The following is a 15,143-nucleotide window of genomic DNA, read 5'->3' as shown; positions in this document are numbered from 1 at the left end:
TCCTCCGGGCTCCTCCGGGCCCCTCACGGCCCCTCACGGGCCCAGGCCGCAGCCGCGGCGGTGCCGCGGGGTCCCAGCTCTGCCCGGGGCGGGAGCCCGCCGGGGTGGCCGGGGCATCAGTGGTTTGTGGGCAGGTGCTTGGGCAGTGCCTCAGACGGTTCTGTATTTCATCAGACGGTTCTGTATTTCATCAGACGGTTCTGTATTTCATCAGACGGTTCTGTATTTCATCGGGTCCCTGCGCCTCTGTCGTCTTTGCCTGCGCGCAGCTGCCGCCACGCTTTCGGCTGTGGGCCGCTGCGCAGCTGCTCTCGATGGCGGGGAGCGCTGGCGGCCTTGCGCGGGTTCGGCAGGCTCTCGGCGAGCTGAGGTTGCCTGTGTGTTTTCAACAGCACCGTCGGTCTCCAGGGCTTACGAGTTCTTGGAAGACTTTCACACGCTGCCTTCCCAGCACATGCTTTCCTGCAGTTTTCTGATAACTCTTTCTCCATCCGCACCCATAGGTACCTGTACGGCCCGTTCACACAAACTCCCACAAAAGCAGCCTTTACAACACTTCCTCTGGGGTGGAGACAAATGGAATGAAGTAGTCTCTTAAAAAATAGAGGGACAGAACACACACTTCATATCATGGTATGTGAAGACACTTATTTTCGTGTAAGCAGCCGATAGGATTTGCTGGCAGTACTGGGGTTGCCGTGTAAAAGAGCTGGATAACGCCCAAGTCACGACATGGACATTGGGTTTGTGCCGCTTCAGAGCCGTAGCGTAGACTTGCACCCGCCTGCAGGCACGGAGAAGGGCTGCGTGCCGCCAGGGCAAGGTCCCTGAAGGCCCAGGTGGCACAGCATATGTTCTCCCCAGGGCTGGAGACGCTGGTGGATTTAGCAGGTAAATCGTACACACTTTCTGGACCAAGGCATAGCTACTTAGAACTGCATTAATCCCTTCGTGCTACAAAACAGGCTTCAGATGGTCCAAGGAGTGTTTCCAGCTGTGCTCACTCCCTTGCGGGGGCAGGCGGCACATCTGCTCGGCTGCTGCCTTTGCAGGGGTTTCCTCAAATGTGGTCCTGTCCGCTGCCACAAGACAGCAGATCCGGGCCTGAAGCCTTAAGGGGAGCTTCAGTGTTCAGTCCGTCGTGTGGACACTCCTGCTCTCAGGCCGCTGCCATGAAGGCACTGGTTGCGGTGGTAAAAGTCATTTCCTATTAGCACGGGCACTGGCTGGCTGTGGGGCTTGATGGCCCCAGGACTGGCTGGGCTCGGCACATCCTCTGATTAATCAGACTGGATTTGTTCAAGTTAATTCAATTGTGCAGACATCTGTAAGTAAGCAGTCAGAAACGCTGATTCTTCTTCTCTGCAGCTGTTAACAATGCTCTCTTGAGTTTTCTGATCAGAAATGCTTTTTTTTCCGGCACTCCAAGTGACAGTTCTGATCCAATGTAATCGACAGCAGTTGCCTGAGAGTGCTACTTTGCTGCATAATCAGGATACAGTTGTGTGGTTAAAGCTGCACGGCTCCGAGATGCTGATTTTGCTAGTCTGATCTGTGCCATATGCTTTCCAGCACCATCTGATGCAGCACCGGGAAATGGAAGCCCTGGGGAAATTGAGATAACCTCTGAGGGCACCCGAAATCAGATGTGAAATCATGCCACTACAGTTGTTCTGTGTTTAACTGGAGTGCAAAAGCCGCCTAAAAAGAAAGGTCAAAAGAATAATTCATGAGAAGTGCAGCGATTATTTCTGGAGCATAGGTTTGCTCAAATATTTCTCCAGTAGGAGATCCTGGGGCTAGCAACAGAGTCAAGTTCATAAGCTAAGTTCACGTGTTCAGCCCCCTCAAAGTATCAAACATATAAGGCAAATATGAGTGGGTTAAGTGCTGGAGTCTTGGTATGCGTCTACAGACTGACACTACCTGGGTCCTTGAGGAGCTGCAGGAAGCACACACACGCTGGGGTGCTGCCTTGTGCCTGGCAGTATCTCCTGAACCCACCTGCAGCCAGATGAGACACGGGAACAGACCTCTAAAGACCTCGGGGTTCCTACAAGCTTTGTGAAAATCAGGAAGAGGTTAAAGAGACCCAGACTGGGGCGTGGGTTTGGGAAAGGCAATATAGTCTGAGATCAGCTGGCAGCATGTACTGTGCAGCCAAGCAGTGTCGTGCAGCTCAAAGCCAGCACCGCGTAGACGGCTGCTTTCCCAGCAGCGGTGAGGAGGCAGGGAGGGACGATAGCCAAAGCGATAGAGAAGAGGGCTCAGGGGCTATCAGAGACCGATACAGAGAGTTGAACCGAGACTTGCAGCAAAGAGCTCTAAGGATACAAACCAGAAAACTCTGAGAAATAAGGGCTTGCTTGGTTCATGCAACAATTTGGTGGTTTTCAGCAGAGGCGTAAGCCTGATCTCCTGTGTGCTGGGGTTTACCCCAAGCTGATGGTAGTTTTTGCAGCATGGGGGGTTTTACGTGCTATCCGTTCTTCCTGAAGTTCCTTGCTATGCAAGTGAGCTGGTACTAACACCCGCAGAGGGCTTGGTGAGCTGAAGCATGGGAGCAGTTTAACCATCTGAAGTTTGAGTATCTGCTACACCGGTTGTACTGCGGTGGGGCGGTGAAGTGATTGTTGGTCCACAGAGGTAGCGGCAAACGCAGCTCTGAAGGGGACTGACTCTCACTGCCTACCCTGAAGCCTCCAGCTTTTGTTGCCTAACAAAAAATTGCAGATCCAGATGGAGCCAAAAAAGCAAATGAGAGCTGCTCTTGGAAGCTTCTTCACTTCATTGATTGCACTGCTTCTGTGGGGCACCCACGCTGATAATTTAGGTGATGAATACAACCTGGTGATGTTGCATCACAGAACTTTCATAAAACACTCTCTTTAAGACTGAGCCAATTCAGGGATGATTCATCCTTGTTCCTGCAAACAGATGCTGGTTTGGGCACTTTTTGTGTGCCCTGTCAGAATTATGCAATGGTGACATTTTTCTTGGTAAACAAGCCACTCCTTTTCTAGCTTCACTGTATAAATTAGGTGTTCTGATTCCCCGCAGCCCTTCCTGGCAGCTCTTCTAATCTAATGCAATCTTTCTACACTTGGGAGACCACAACTATATATTATTCTAACTGAGATCTCATCAGGGCCCTGTGCAATGGCGTTCATAGTTGGGAGATGCTTCCTCTTCCTGTGGGATCTATTCCACCCCATTCCCATGTCCCAGAGGGATTATTTTGACCCACCATTTATTTTGGCCAAGCTGTCATGTTTTATTTCCTTACAGTCAACCACTTCAGTGCTACACCATGTTCTCTTCTTCTGCCTTTCTTACCACAGACCTTACACAGCAATAGTTGCAAGGTAGTCATTACTGTTCCTTGGTGGTTTGGGTTTTCCTCTCCAGTCCACTTTTACATACTCGATCTTACCAGGACCCTTTATTGATTAAACTGTTCAGCTGCTTTTGCCTCTTCTTTTTCAAGTTGTCTCCTGTTGGAGTTTATTGGCCAGAACACCTGCCAGCTTTTGGTTTTGCCAATGAAAAAACACCCACCTCCCGATTCATATGCATTTAATTTGTGTGGGCTACATGAGTTCTCATTACTTTTCTTTGGGATTCTTGGGTAAAAACTGCTGTTAAATTGAAGGCTATTGCTGGTTTTATAAATCACTGGGAGAAAGGTGCCTTTTATTTACTAGCCTTGTGTTTACCAGCTTGGAGAACAACAGATTTTCCTAGCAGGCTGGAATAGCAGTACTATAGGTATCCTCCGGTCTTTCTGCTGCTGATTGGCAGAAGACAGCGTGAGCTTTATGCTCTTTTGTGGAGGTTAGCAGCGGTCTGTATCAAAAATGGAGTCTGAGTGATCAGCTCTTCTTTGGCTAGAGAGAGAGGAGTGAATGAATTGCACTTCACATTTCTCTGAGTGGCTTCATATGCCAGGAACTTCCTTTACATGAAAGACAGATCTCTTTGTAAGAAAGGAAATCAGCTTTTCTCAGCCCCCAGGAAGATTATATTTCTGGTGCCATGTTGAACATTTTCCAGGGTGAGTTTTAAATGGCAACGCTAAAAAAATAAAAATACCCAAAAAGGAAAGCTGTAATCTCTGCCAGCTAACTGAAGGCAACTAATCATCTAGTGGAAGCTCGTCATCTACACGAGGGAGAGACGGGCTTGTCCAGGGAGCTAAAAACTCACCTCAGACATCTCTCCTAGGTGGGGAAGGGCCAAGCGGATTACGTGAACTGAACACCGAAACTCTGGACAGCTGAAGTTAGGCAAGCTGAATCTAAAGGGTCTGACAAACAGCACTGTTCAGCTTTTGGGCTTTGTCTAAACAGAGCATTACAAACTACTCACCTTGACAGCAGCATCTTAAAAAATGGGCTGTCTCATCAGCTGCCGTTGACTTTGCCATCATTCCACTCAGCCTGCTCAGGGCTGCACCACCTGGGCGTGTGATCAGCTCCCAATAATAACATCGAGATGGACCTGGCACCCTTCTTCTGGGAAGGTCCCCGGTTAAAATCCCTTGTTGGGTTGCAGCGATGATTGTTCATACCAGACTTGTGAAGGTTTACGGATTTGGCTGGTGGTTTCACTTCTCATCCTAGTAGCTGCCTGACAGAGTCATCTCCTTTGCACCTTTCTTGCCAAGTCTGAGGAGAGACCAGAGGTTGATACGGTCTTGCAGACCAGTGGGTGCTCTAGGTCTTTTTTAATATGATGAGAAGCACTTCAGGTGTGATGAATTCATAACAGTTCAGAGTACTTCTGTACCACCATTTCAGCAGTGCTTTACTTTCCCCCAGTATTGCCCATTTGGAAGGTTTGAGAACGGTCTGCAACACCCACTGGCAGAGCAGCTAAGGGCTACACACCGCTTGTAACAATCTGTGTTATGATCTGTTAGAGGTACTGCACCTACCAAGGCCACTGGCCCACGTGCAGAGACCCCCGCTGCCATGGAAGTGCATCCACCAGCTGGGCTAAAGAAAAGGAGAAGCAGAAGGGAGGAGAGGAGGGAACATACAGGATGTGTGCGCTGCCAAGTTGACAATACAGGTTCCAAATCAACATGATTTTCTTCATTTGTGACGAACTCAGTGAAAGAATCGAAGCCAGCAGGGTGTGATGGATGGAAAAGCAATTGTTAAAACTAGATGTTCTTTTCCCTTTGCCTTGTTCACTCGGCTTGAGGAATGGGAACAGGCAGATGAGGGAACTCGGAGAACGTGCTGTGCACCTGGAAGCTTGACAGCTTTTCCCAGTTAGATCTAACCCCACTTGTTTACCTCCGTCTAGGATCTGCCACACAATCAGATGGGAAAGAAGTGAAAAGGGATCTGGCTCTGCATTACCAAGACTTTTTGCAAACCAGCCCTTGCCCAGGTCGCTGCCCTCCACCTTCCTTTGTATGTCTCTTCCGCTCACACTTGTTCATTTCCAGGGTGCGTTGCTAGTTGCAGGAGCATCTCCTTTCCCCTACCAGTCCTGTGCCATGGTACCAGTTCACCTTTTCCAACTGCAGTAGTATGCTGGAGCACACACATCCCCACTGCAACAGGGAATCACAGGTAGGGTGTTTGCTGCTGTCAGCAAGGTTGGGATGAATTATGTGTAGTTGTTCTGTCTCTTTTCAGCTTTGGGAACAGTCCAGCCAGAAGGAAATCGTTAAGCGTTGGGAAAGAGAATGCAAGTATTCAAAATCTGGCTGTTTGCTGCAATTGGTTGTCTGCAACATCGACTGGTGAGGCTGGCAGCTCTTGCCAGGGACAGTGGAGCTCTCCCTTCCTAGAGAGGTGTTTGCATGGAAAGCCGCCCGACGACCGTGTACTTCGGCAGTGACCCGTCACAGAGGCAGGGGACAACATGTGAGCCATTACAGAAAGCAACGTGCTGGAGTGAGTCCAGAGCAGCTGGCTCTCTGCTCCCGGGCTGCGTGTCTGGAGCAGTGTCACATCCTCTGTTTTGTGCAGAGCCATCCAAGGCCTTGAGCAATAGGTAATACGCCGGACTGCACTGGTCTGGATGCAGTCTGTAAGACTGCTGCTCCAGAGGTCGTGTGACCGTGGAGGCATTCAAACGATTACATTTGCACAGAAATCCCAGGAATTAAAGATTTTCTCTTAAACAACCAGTGTAAAAGTGCTGAGCCCACAAACCTCACCCCTTTTGTCTCCCTAGCTAGCAAAGATCTTGCTTTGCAGGGGCCCATTTTACATAGCACCTCTCAAATCCTTCATTTAACCTCCACCTCAGTCTTGAAGTCTAGGTGAAGGTAACAGGGGCAGACCAGGGCGCCTAAACCAGCAATGGGGTTGCTAAGCATTCCCCATGGAACCTCGCGGTTCAGGGAAAAAAATGGATACTTGTCCAGTGGGGAATTTCAGTGGGCCAAGATATCACAGTACCAAGACGTTCACGCTGTCCAGGCTGGGGGAGTATGGTTAGCAGTGAGAAACACACCTGTGAAATGGAATCATTTCTGTCTCCTCTCCTTTGCGTGGAGGCTCTGACTAAGAAGTCGATAAAGATGTTTCAAAGCTTTTCCACCTCCAGCTGCCCACCAGTTACTGACGTAAGTCCAGGTCATCTACTCACCAGTCAACAGACCAGAACCACACAACCACCTTCACTGATTGCTCCTTCAAAGACTCACTGTTGACAGAAACCAAACTGAAGAGGCTCAGCCTCCCAAATTCTCAGGCTGCAGCCAAAAATAAAGGCAACTTAGATTTAGTGATCCAGCCTTGACAAAGCTGTATTTGGAGCAAGGCTTGGTTAATATGTCATTGCCATAATAACAACCTGGAGCTGAGACCAACTGAAGCACTCGGTATAGAGGGATTAGTCCAAACACAACCACCACATGTCGTCAGGAGCCCCAAATGCAGAGAGAATCTAGCCAAGGACAGCTCAAACTCTTTCTTTGGAGATTTAGGACAAATTCTGGCCAGAATTGCCCATTCAGAGAGGAGTGAGGAGCTGAGCTGCCTGAAGAGGCACAACATCTTGTTGTAGTTTAAAAAAAAAAAAAAAGAAGAAGAAGAAGAAACCCAAAGATTTAAAAAGGAATAAAAGGAGTATGACTGCTGTGGATGTAGGTGACTGTGGGAGCCAGCAGTGAGGCTGCTGGAAAAGCTCTTCAGCAGAGCCGGGGGGGTCAGTGCAATCCCTGCCCCTTTTCCATCGCCAGCGGTCCCGCGCTCTCATGGCCAGGAGCACTGCAGTGACCGAGCCAATCTTGATTAGAAAGTGACCTTTCAAGAGCTCTCTGGGGTTCACAAATTTCTTGGTCAACTGTCATTTTAATGTTTTTTTAGGTTGCTGCTCTAATTGTTGTATTCAGATAAGCCCTGAAGCTGTTAATGTTTTCCCGGACAATGGGATCACACATTTGGACACGACATCGGTTGCACCCTGGTGGCAGATTAACCCGGCTAACGAAACAGTAAGGAAACGTGTTGCTATCGATTGCCTCCCCTCTCCTTGCTGAGGGCAGTCACTTTGTCTTTGCTCTCCTAAGTGCATCCAGCACTTTGACTTCTGCGTATCTCTGTGATTTTAACACATCAAAGAGCCTACGCAGCAATTTTAATGTGGCAGCAAATTTACAGCCAGATCTGCGGTATTCTAGACAATATTCGCAACTGAATATACTTGTGGATCTTCTAGGTTTGCTCATTTATTACAAACACGTGGGGTTTGTGCTGATGAAGTAGAATATTGGCTTTCAAATCCTTTATACCAAAAGGTTGGGTCGGATCCAGGATCCCGAGGACACAGGCTGAGCATTCACAGCCGGCAGCCCCGTTTCCTTCCTCCTTTTCACACAGAAGAAAACCAGGCAGGTCTGTAACAGCTGGAGCAAGGAGAGACTGGAAAGGCAAAGTGAGTTATTATTTGGACTGGATGATCTTAAATTGGACTGGATGATCTTAAATTGGGCTGGATGATCTTAAAGGTCTTTTCCAACCTAAACGATTCTATGAAAAGCAGCTCTGCGTATCACACTCGCTTTTATTGCCCATGTTTTCCTCTGTGGGAGGCCAGTGGGACAACACGGTCTCCAAGGAGAAGAGATCTGCGAGTTCAGCTTGGGGCTGCCTCACCGCCTTTGCAACGAGCGGCGAGGGGGCACGTTACCCAGCTCAGCACTGTCCCAGCCGAGGAGGAGCTGCTGGTGAGAGCAGGACAAGGAAAGCAGAACAAAACAAAGCACAAGCTTCCTCGGGTGGGCTCCTCCCAGCCGCCCAGGAACCGCCGGCCACCCACTGCCTTTGGGAGCAGGGCGGTGGGCGCAGGAGGTGCTGCCGCTTGGCACCGCGCCTTCCCGGGCATCTCCCACGCCCCTCTCCTGCCCTCGCACGGTCCTTGCCAACGGGCAGCTACGGCGGTAGCACACGTTGTTTTGACACACGTGGCTCGTTCCTTTGGCTTCAGCCTTTGCTGCCGGCGTGCTAAAGCAGTCGGTTTGTAGGATGGATGCTCCCTCTCCTCGTGTGGCTACGCAGGGGTGCGAGTGTGTTCTAAGAAAACAAAGCTGGCTTTTGGCTGGCAGCCGCTGAACTGTACCGTGCCTTTGTGTGCTGCGGGCACTGCTAGAGCAGAGCATGTTTTTCTCAGCCGTTTCATTAGATTTATTTGTTTTCAAGGCAAGTGCGTGTTTTAAGGCAAGAACCAGATGCGGAGAAGCCCTATGAGCAGCCCTGCTCTGACCCGGGCATTGGGAACCCATTTCCACTCCATCCCTGAGCAACAAATCCCCACCCTGCACCCCCCTCCCCGTCCCCGCTGCGTGACAGAAGAGAGCAGTGCTGTCCCGGGAGCAGGGAGCAGCCCTCACTTGGAAAGCCAATGCGAAGCTGAAACCAGGTACGAGTCTGGATCGATATTTTCCCAGCTAATCCTCAGAAGGGACGGGAGGGAGCAGGCTAAATGACGACATAAAAGATTTAAAGTCAGATGAGTTGCAACCTCCCCCACGGAACATCAACCAAAGTTGTAGACAGCTTGATCCCGGTCCAAACCAATGCAGCAGAGCCAGCGCCAGCGCCGGGAAGTGCAGGCTTGTCACTTCCATCATTTGGTAACCCTGGATGACATCTAGAAGTACTCCTCTTCCCACTCCTTTAATTTATTTATTTATTTATTATGGATATTTATTTGTACTGAAGAAACACTGTTCGTTCCTGGGGGTTCCCCACAGAAAGTCACTTTAAGGGGTGCTGCTGGAAAATGTCATGTTGCCACCTGGGGTTTCAGCTGCAATTGCAGGCATCAAGTCCAGCACGAGGAACAAAGAGGGCAATGTGTAGAACCAGATTAAAGGAAAATTAAAGCACGGCTTACTCTCCGGTTGTTGTATTTAGATAAGCCCTGAACTGGGTTGAACTGTTGGAGGGGCTGCGAGGCTGTGGCAGAGCGGGCAGCTGGGCGTGCGTGGCAGGCACTAGGGACCGGTCGGATGCGAGCTGGAGGTGGGACCGGCACGGGTGGGGTGGGAAGAGCCCACGAGCCTCTGGCCAGTCTTGCCGGCGCTGCGCAGGGCAGCACGGGCTGTAGCGTCCGCCTGCCCTCTGCTCCGCTCTCAGCTCCACGGTGGACGCTTCACGCACGCAAAGAAGCCTGCAGGGAAGGGAATTCTCCTGTTGCCAAAAGGATTTCTTTATCTCGAGGGTGGTGAGACACTGGACCAGGTTGCCCAGAGAAGCTGTGGATGCTCCATCATTGCAAGTGTTCGAGGCCAGGTTGGACGGGGCTTTGAGCAACCTGGTCCGGTGGAAGGTGTCCCTGCCCAGGGCAGGGGGTGGGACTGGGTGGTCTCTGAAGGTCCCTTCCGACCCAAAGCATTCTGTGCGTCTGTGATTCTGGAAGGAGCCACTGGGGAACGACATGCCCTTCCTGGCCAAATCTTACAACTGAAGTTAACCCAAATGCTCTACTAACGTCACTCCCCCTCAGTGGGCACTACAGGATCTGAGCCAGCATTCGGTAGTTTTTGCTACGTTATGAATATAGTCATTTTTAGCCCTATCAGGGGTTGCACTAACACACTCCCTGTTGAAACAGGCAAGAGGAAGCATCCGTTTTTCTTTCCCAAATGGCAAACCAAAGCAGAGGGAGATGAAACCGCTTGCTGCAAATCAGCTGGGAGCAAATCTTCAGACCCTGAGCCCAGCTCCACAGTCCCTGGTTCCCTCTGCTTGGGACCCGGTGATTAAAAACAAGTGTCATTTTCTGGGATGCTGGAGAGACGAGTGGAAGATTGTCATAGAAAAGGAAAGGCCACCAAGCCAAAACAGGGTGACTGAGTCATGCCTGTAACTGGAAAATGAGAGCCCTGAGCCCTGCCAGCAGCTCCTGGTGCCACCCAGCACAGAGCAACCTGTGCCTCGCCGGGGAGCCTGAGCTGGAGAAAGGAAGAAAAATGTGGGGGCTGCAGGGACAGCAAATGTCCTCCCCGCACGGTGCCATCCCCTCCTCACCCCCGGGGTTTCGGCCGTGGCGGCTCCTCGCAGCACAGCTTTCCCTCCCGGTGTGAATGCCTGGAGCGAAGGGTGCCTTGAGCGCTGCATGGAAAAGCCGTCACGCTCGTATGGCCGACGAGCGCGTCCGCCGATGCGCGGGGCGAAGAACTTCCATCGGCACCCAAGGACGGGCAGCCGGCGGGGCACCGATCCCAGCGGTCGCCAAGCCCCGGCTGACGCAGGACACCGCGGAGGTCTGTCGGCAACAGCGGCCGCAGCGGGCAGTTGCCAAAATTATAAGAGGGGTCGCAGAAGCTCGGTGTCGGCCCCGCCGCTGGCAGGCGGCGCGGACAGACGCTGCCGGGTACCGACCGCAGCTCCAGCACCTCCTGAGCAGCCACAGGAAAGCTGCGGAATTTAGTCTCTGGGGAAAGCCCTGCGTTTGCCCGGAAAAACTGCGCTGTTTCCACGGGCTTCCTCACGTCAGGCGAGCTTTACGGCAAACCCACGTCCCCGGCGTTCTCCATCCTGGCAGACGTTGCTCTGCCGTAGCAGACACAGATCAAGGGGAGACCTCGGAGACCTCTCACAAAGACTTGCATCCCTGCCTAACCATCGAACTTTGTCTTCAACATTAAACATAAACATTAAACCTTTTGATTTACGGGTTTGTTTAGCTTTAAAGATGCATGCCTCTTTTTTTCAGACTTGAGGAAGACTCGGGGTGCCCAAAGCCTGTTTTTTTCCGCTTTAGGCATTATCTCTCTCTACAAACCCCACCGCTCCTGCTTTCATATGGATTAGCTGAAATTCCCACTGGAATGCCTGTCACAACACTTAATGCATCTTATTTTGTGGGCTAAGATGGACTTTACATCTCTCACATATATTAAAGTTATTCCTTCTATATATTCTACATATTCCTTCTATATATTCTACATATTCCTTCTATATATTCTACATATTCCTTCTATAAATTCTACATATTCCTTCTATATATTCTATATATTCCTTCTATATATTCTACATATTCCTTCTATATATTCTATATATTCCTTCTATATATTCTACATATTCCTTCTATATATTCTACATATTCCTTCTATATATTCTATATATTCCTTCTATATATTCTACATATTCCTTCTATATATTCTATATATTCCTTCTATATATTCTACACATTCCTTCTATATATTCTATATATTCCTTCTATATATTCTACACATTCCTTCTATATATTCTATATATTCCTTCTATATATTCTACACATTCCTTCTATATATTCTACATATTCCTTCTATATATTCTACATATTCCTTCTATATATTCTACACATTCCTTCTATATATTCTACATATTCCTTCTATATATTCTACACATTCCTTCTATATATTCTACATATATTCCTTCTATATATTCTACATATTCCTTCTATATATTCTACATATTCCTTCTATATATTCTATATATTCCTTCTATATATTCTACATATTCCTTCTATATATTCTATATATTCCTTCTATATATTCTACATATTCCTTCTATATATTCTATATATTCCTTCTGAAGCCCAAGTACACCTGTGTCTGACTAGCAAACATTTCAGGTCAGCTGTTTTGAACCATTAATTGGTTTTTATTTGCATATCTATTACTGCAGGAAGCCTGGCTGTAGAAAACACTACCAGGTGTGAGGGGTTTGGGAGCCCAAGTCCGGTCAGCCCCCAACTCGATGCTTTTTGTGACCGCTGGGCTTCGGGGAACGCTTGCTTTACGTTTGAACGAGGTCGTTCCTCTTGGCGCTGACGCTGGAGTTTGCGGGGAGTGGGGCGGGGGCTGAGAGCTGCCTCTGCGGTAGGGGTTTGGTCAAGGGGGAGGGTGCCAGGGGGAGGCACCGGGCAGCGCTTTGGGCTGGAGGGGAGCCGGTGGCGGGCGCCGAGGAGCGCGGTGCTCAGACCCACCGGCGACTCAGCCGGTGACCTCTGCTCCTCCTGCATCCCCAGCCGAACCTGGGGCCACCCGCGGTCACGCACGAAGCCTTCGTGACGCGGAGCTTGCCTGGCCGTGACTCCGTCACCGCTCCGGATGATCAGCGTGTCTGCTGGGCGCTCAGCCTGCTGACTGGCTCTCCAAGGAGTCGCCCCGCGGCTGTTTTCAACGCCGGGACCCGGTTCTTTGAAGTCCACGCCCAGCCTGTCCTGTGGCGCGTGACTCGGCTGCCGGCCGCCCCGGGACCCTTCCCTCGTGCCCATCGCGCGTTGCCTGAGCTGCCGGCCGCAGCCCCGCGCTCTCCCTGCCCCGCGGCCGGGCGGCGGGCGCAGGGCCTGGGGCGCTCCGCGAGGCAGAAGGTTTTGCTGCTGCCTCGCAAGAGGAGGTCGACGACCCTGAGGGCGAGCTCCCGCCATGGCGCGCTGGGTAAAGGGAGTGTTGGGGGTCTCTGACCGCACCGGAGGCTCCCCGCCCCTGAGCTGTGAGCTCCGGGGAAGCAGTGGGGTGTTTCTGGCCGACATTTGGAAAACCGTGTCCTCCCCATCGCCGCCACACCGGAGCATCCCTGCACCCCGAGCTGCCGTGCCCCAGCCCTGCCCCGGCCAAGCCCCCCACCCCGTGTCCCGCCTGGTGAAGGATCAGAGCACTGCTGGGGTGCACCGTGTCCTCTGGGAGGGACCCTGTCCCATCGGGGTGCACCCTGTCCCATCGGGGTGCACCCGCTGTGATGGCCGTTCCTGTCCTCACGGGCAGGGACCCCAGGGCGCAGCGGGGAGCGGAGCGTCAGCGCCCGCGGGGCTGGGGCTCGCAGCCCTCCCCGGGTCGGGGGGTTCTTCCAGACTGTGCGGGTGCCACCCCGTCACATCCGCTACCTGCGTGCCGGGGCACGCCGTGCTGTGCTCCAGAGGTGGCCGGCACGTCTGCCGCGGTAGCCACGGTGGTGTGCCGGGGGCCGAGGGAGGGCGGGTGCAAGCTGGGCCATGCACCCACCAGCCCGGCACCCCTGTGCCCTCCCGGCCCCACGCCGGCTGACTCTCCCCCCTGCTGCGAACAGCAGGTCGGGGCTGTGCTGACGTGGCAGGGAGGACAGACGGACAGGCCCTGGGGGTCCCCTGCTCTGCTCCCCCCCCACCGCGCATCTTGCTTTGCTAGCAGCCGCAGGGCACCGGCGGGTTCGATGGCCGCGCTGGGGACGCACGCCCAGGAGATGTGGCCGCGGAGGGACCGGCCCAGGCTGCGCAGGGTGTTTGGAGGAAGCTCCGAGGAGGTGCTGTCCCTCTCCCAAACCTGTCTCTCCGGCTCCTCGCCACCCCGGCTCGGCTGGATTGCTCAGGCCGGCTCTCCCCAGTTTTTGTCCCCAGGGTGATCGCCGGTGTTTTGGCCAGCGCCCGCCCTGGCTCGGCTGCCTGCGCTCATGGTGGCAGGAGGCAGCGACAAGGTCTGCTGGACACGTTCCTCGCTGCCGTGTGGCCCCCGGCACAGCCCCAGCCGCGCCGTGCCGGTGCCACCGCGCCGTGCCGGCAGCGGGTGGGCGCGCAGGGGATCCTGACTTGGGTGCTTGCTCCTGCTGACCTCCGCCGCCGCCAGACCTCAGGGAAGCAGGGCAGGGGCTGCAACGCCCTTCTTGGGGTGTCGGTCAAATTACTTTGTCTTCGTCCCACCCCAGCTTTATTTCTTCAGATCTCTGATGGCAAGAGGCGGCGATGAAAACACCACCTTTAGCTTCCTGGTTATAGGGCGGCACAGGGGCAGGTGGAGTCCCACTGACTTTGGAATTATCTTCCTACAGAGGAGCACGTCCATGAGTGCTCCTCTATAATGGCAACCTCTTGAACCAGCCCTGCTGATGCCAGTCCCGACGGTGGAATTACAATATTCTGGCTCCATCCCAATTGCAGCGTTTGGGGCGCTGAACCAGGCACACCTAAAATACTTTATTGCGACCAAAAGCATGGTTTCTATCCTCTCCGTTGCTTTTCCACATCCTCCCCCCACCGCAGGGGAGGTCAGGCTTGGCAGGTGGCTCTGTCTCCAGCTTTACCTTCGCACCAGTTCAGTAAATCCCACCTTGCACAACACCCTGTGTACCCAGAGCAGGAGAGCGGAGCTGGCACCACTGCCTGCGCCTATCCCAGCTGCAATCGCAGCCGGCTCTTGCATCACCTCACCGGCGGCCTTCGGCTGCTGAAGAGCAGGAAGTAAAAAGGGTGGGTTTTTTAATGACCCGACTTATACACACACACATTATCCAGCTGGGGCAAAACGGGGTTTGCAGGAGAAGCAGTTCTGCAGGAGGCTCTCATCTAAGTGTGTGATGGTTCAGAGGTGAAGGGGTTTGTAGCCAGAAAAGCAGCAGTGCTCCTAAACGTGCTCTTTCTGCTGCTGCCCTGGAGTCCTTGCTTTCAGTCAGATGAGGCAAGGGAAAGAGCTTATTGAAATAAAATTCCTGCCTATTGCTCACCTGGGAAGGGATGCTGCGGAGCTGCCTAGGGCGCTGTTGCAGGGTCTTGGGGTTGCTGACGCAGGGCCAGGAGCTGGGGTGAAGGATATGGAGGTGATTTTTCCCACTGGACCGATGCTTTGGTCCCCCTCATTGTGGATCAGCCCCTAACAACCTCACCGGTGTCTGTCCTTGCTCAGGAGAGCATTTGCCTAAGTTAACCCCCCCAGG

The sequence above is a fragment of the Pelecanus crispus genome, chromosome 14 (genome assembly GCF_030463565.1).
Source record: "Pelecanus crispus isolate bPelCri1 chromosome 14, bPelCri1.pri, whole genome shotgun sequence".
In the NCBI taxonomy this organism is placed as follows: Eukaryota; Metazoa; Chordata; class Aves; order Pelecaniformes; family Pelecanidae; genus Pelecanus; species Pelecanus crispus.
This window is presented reverse-complemented; position numbering follows the sequence as displayed.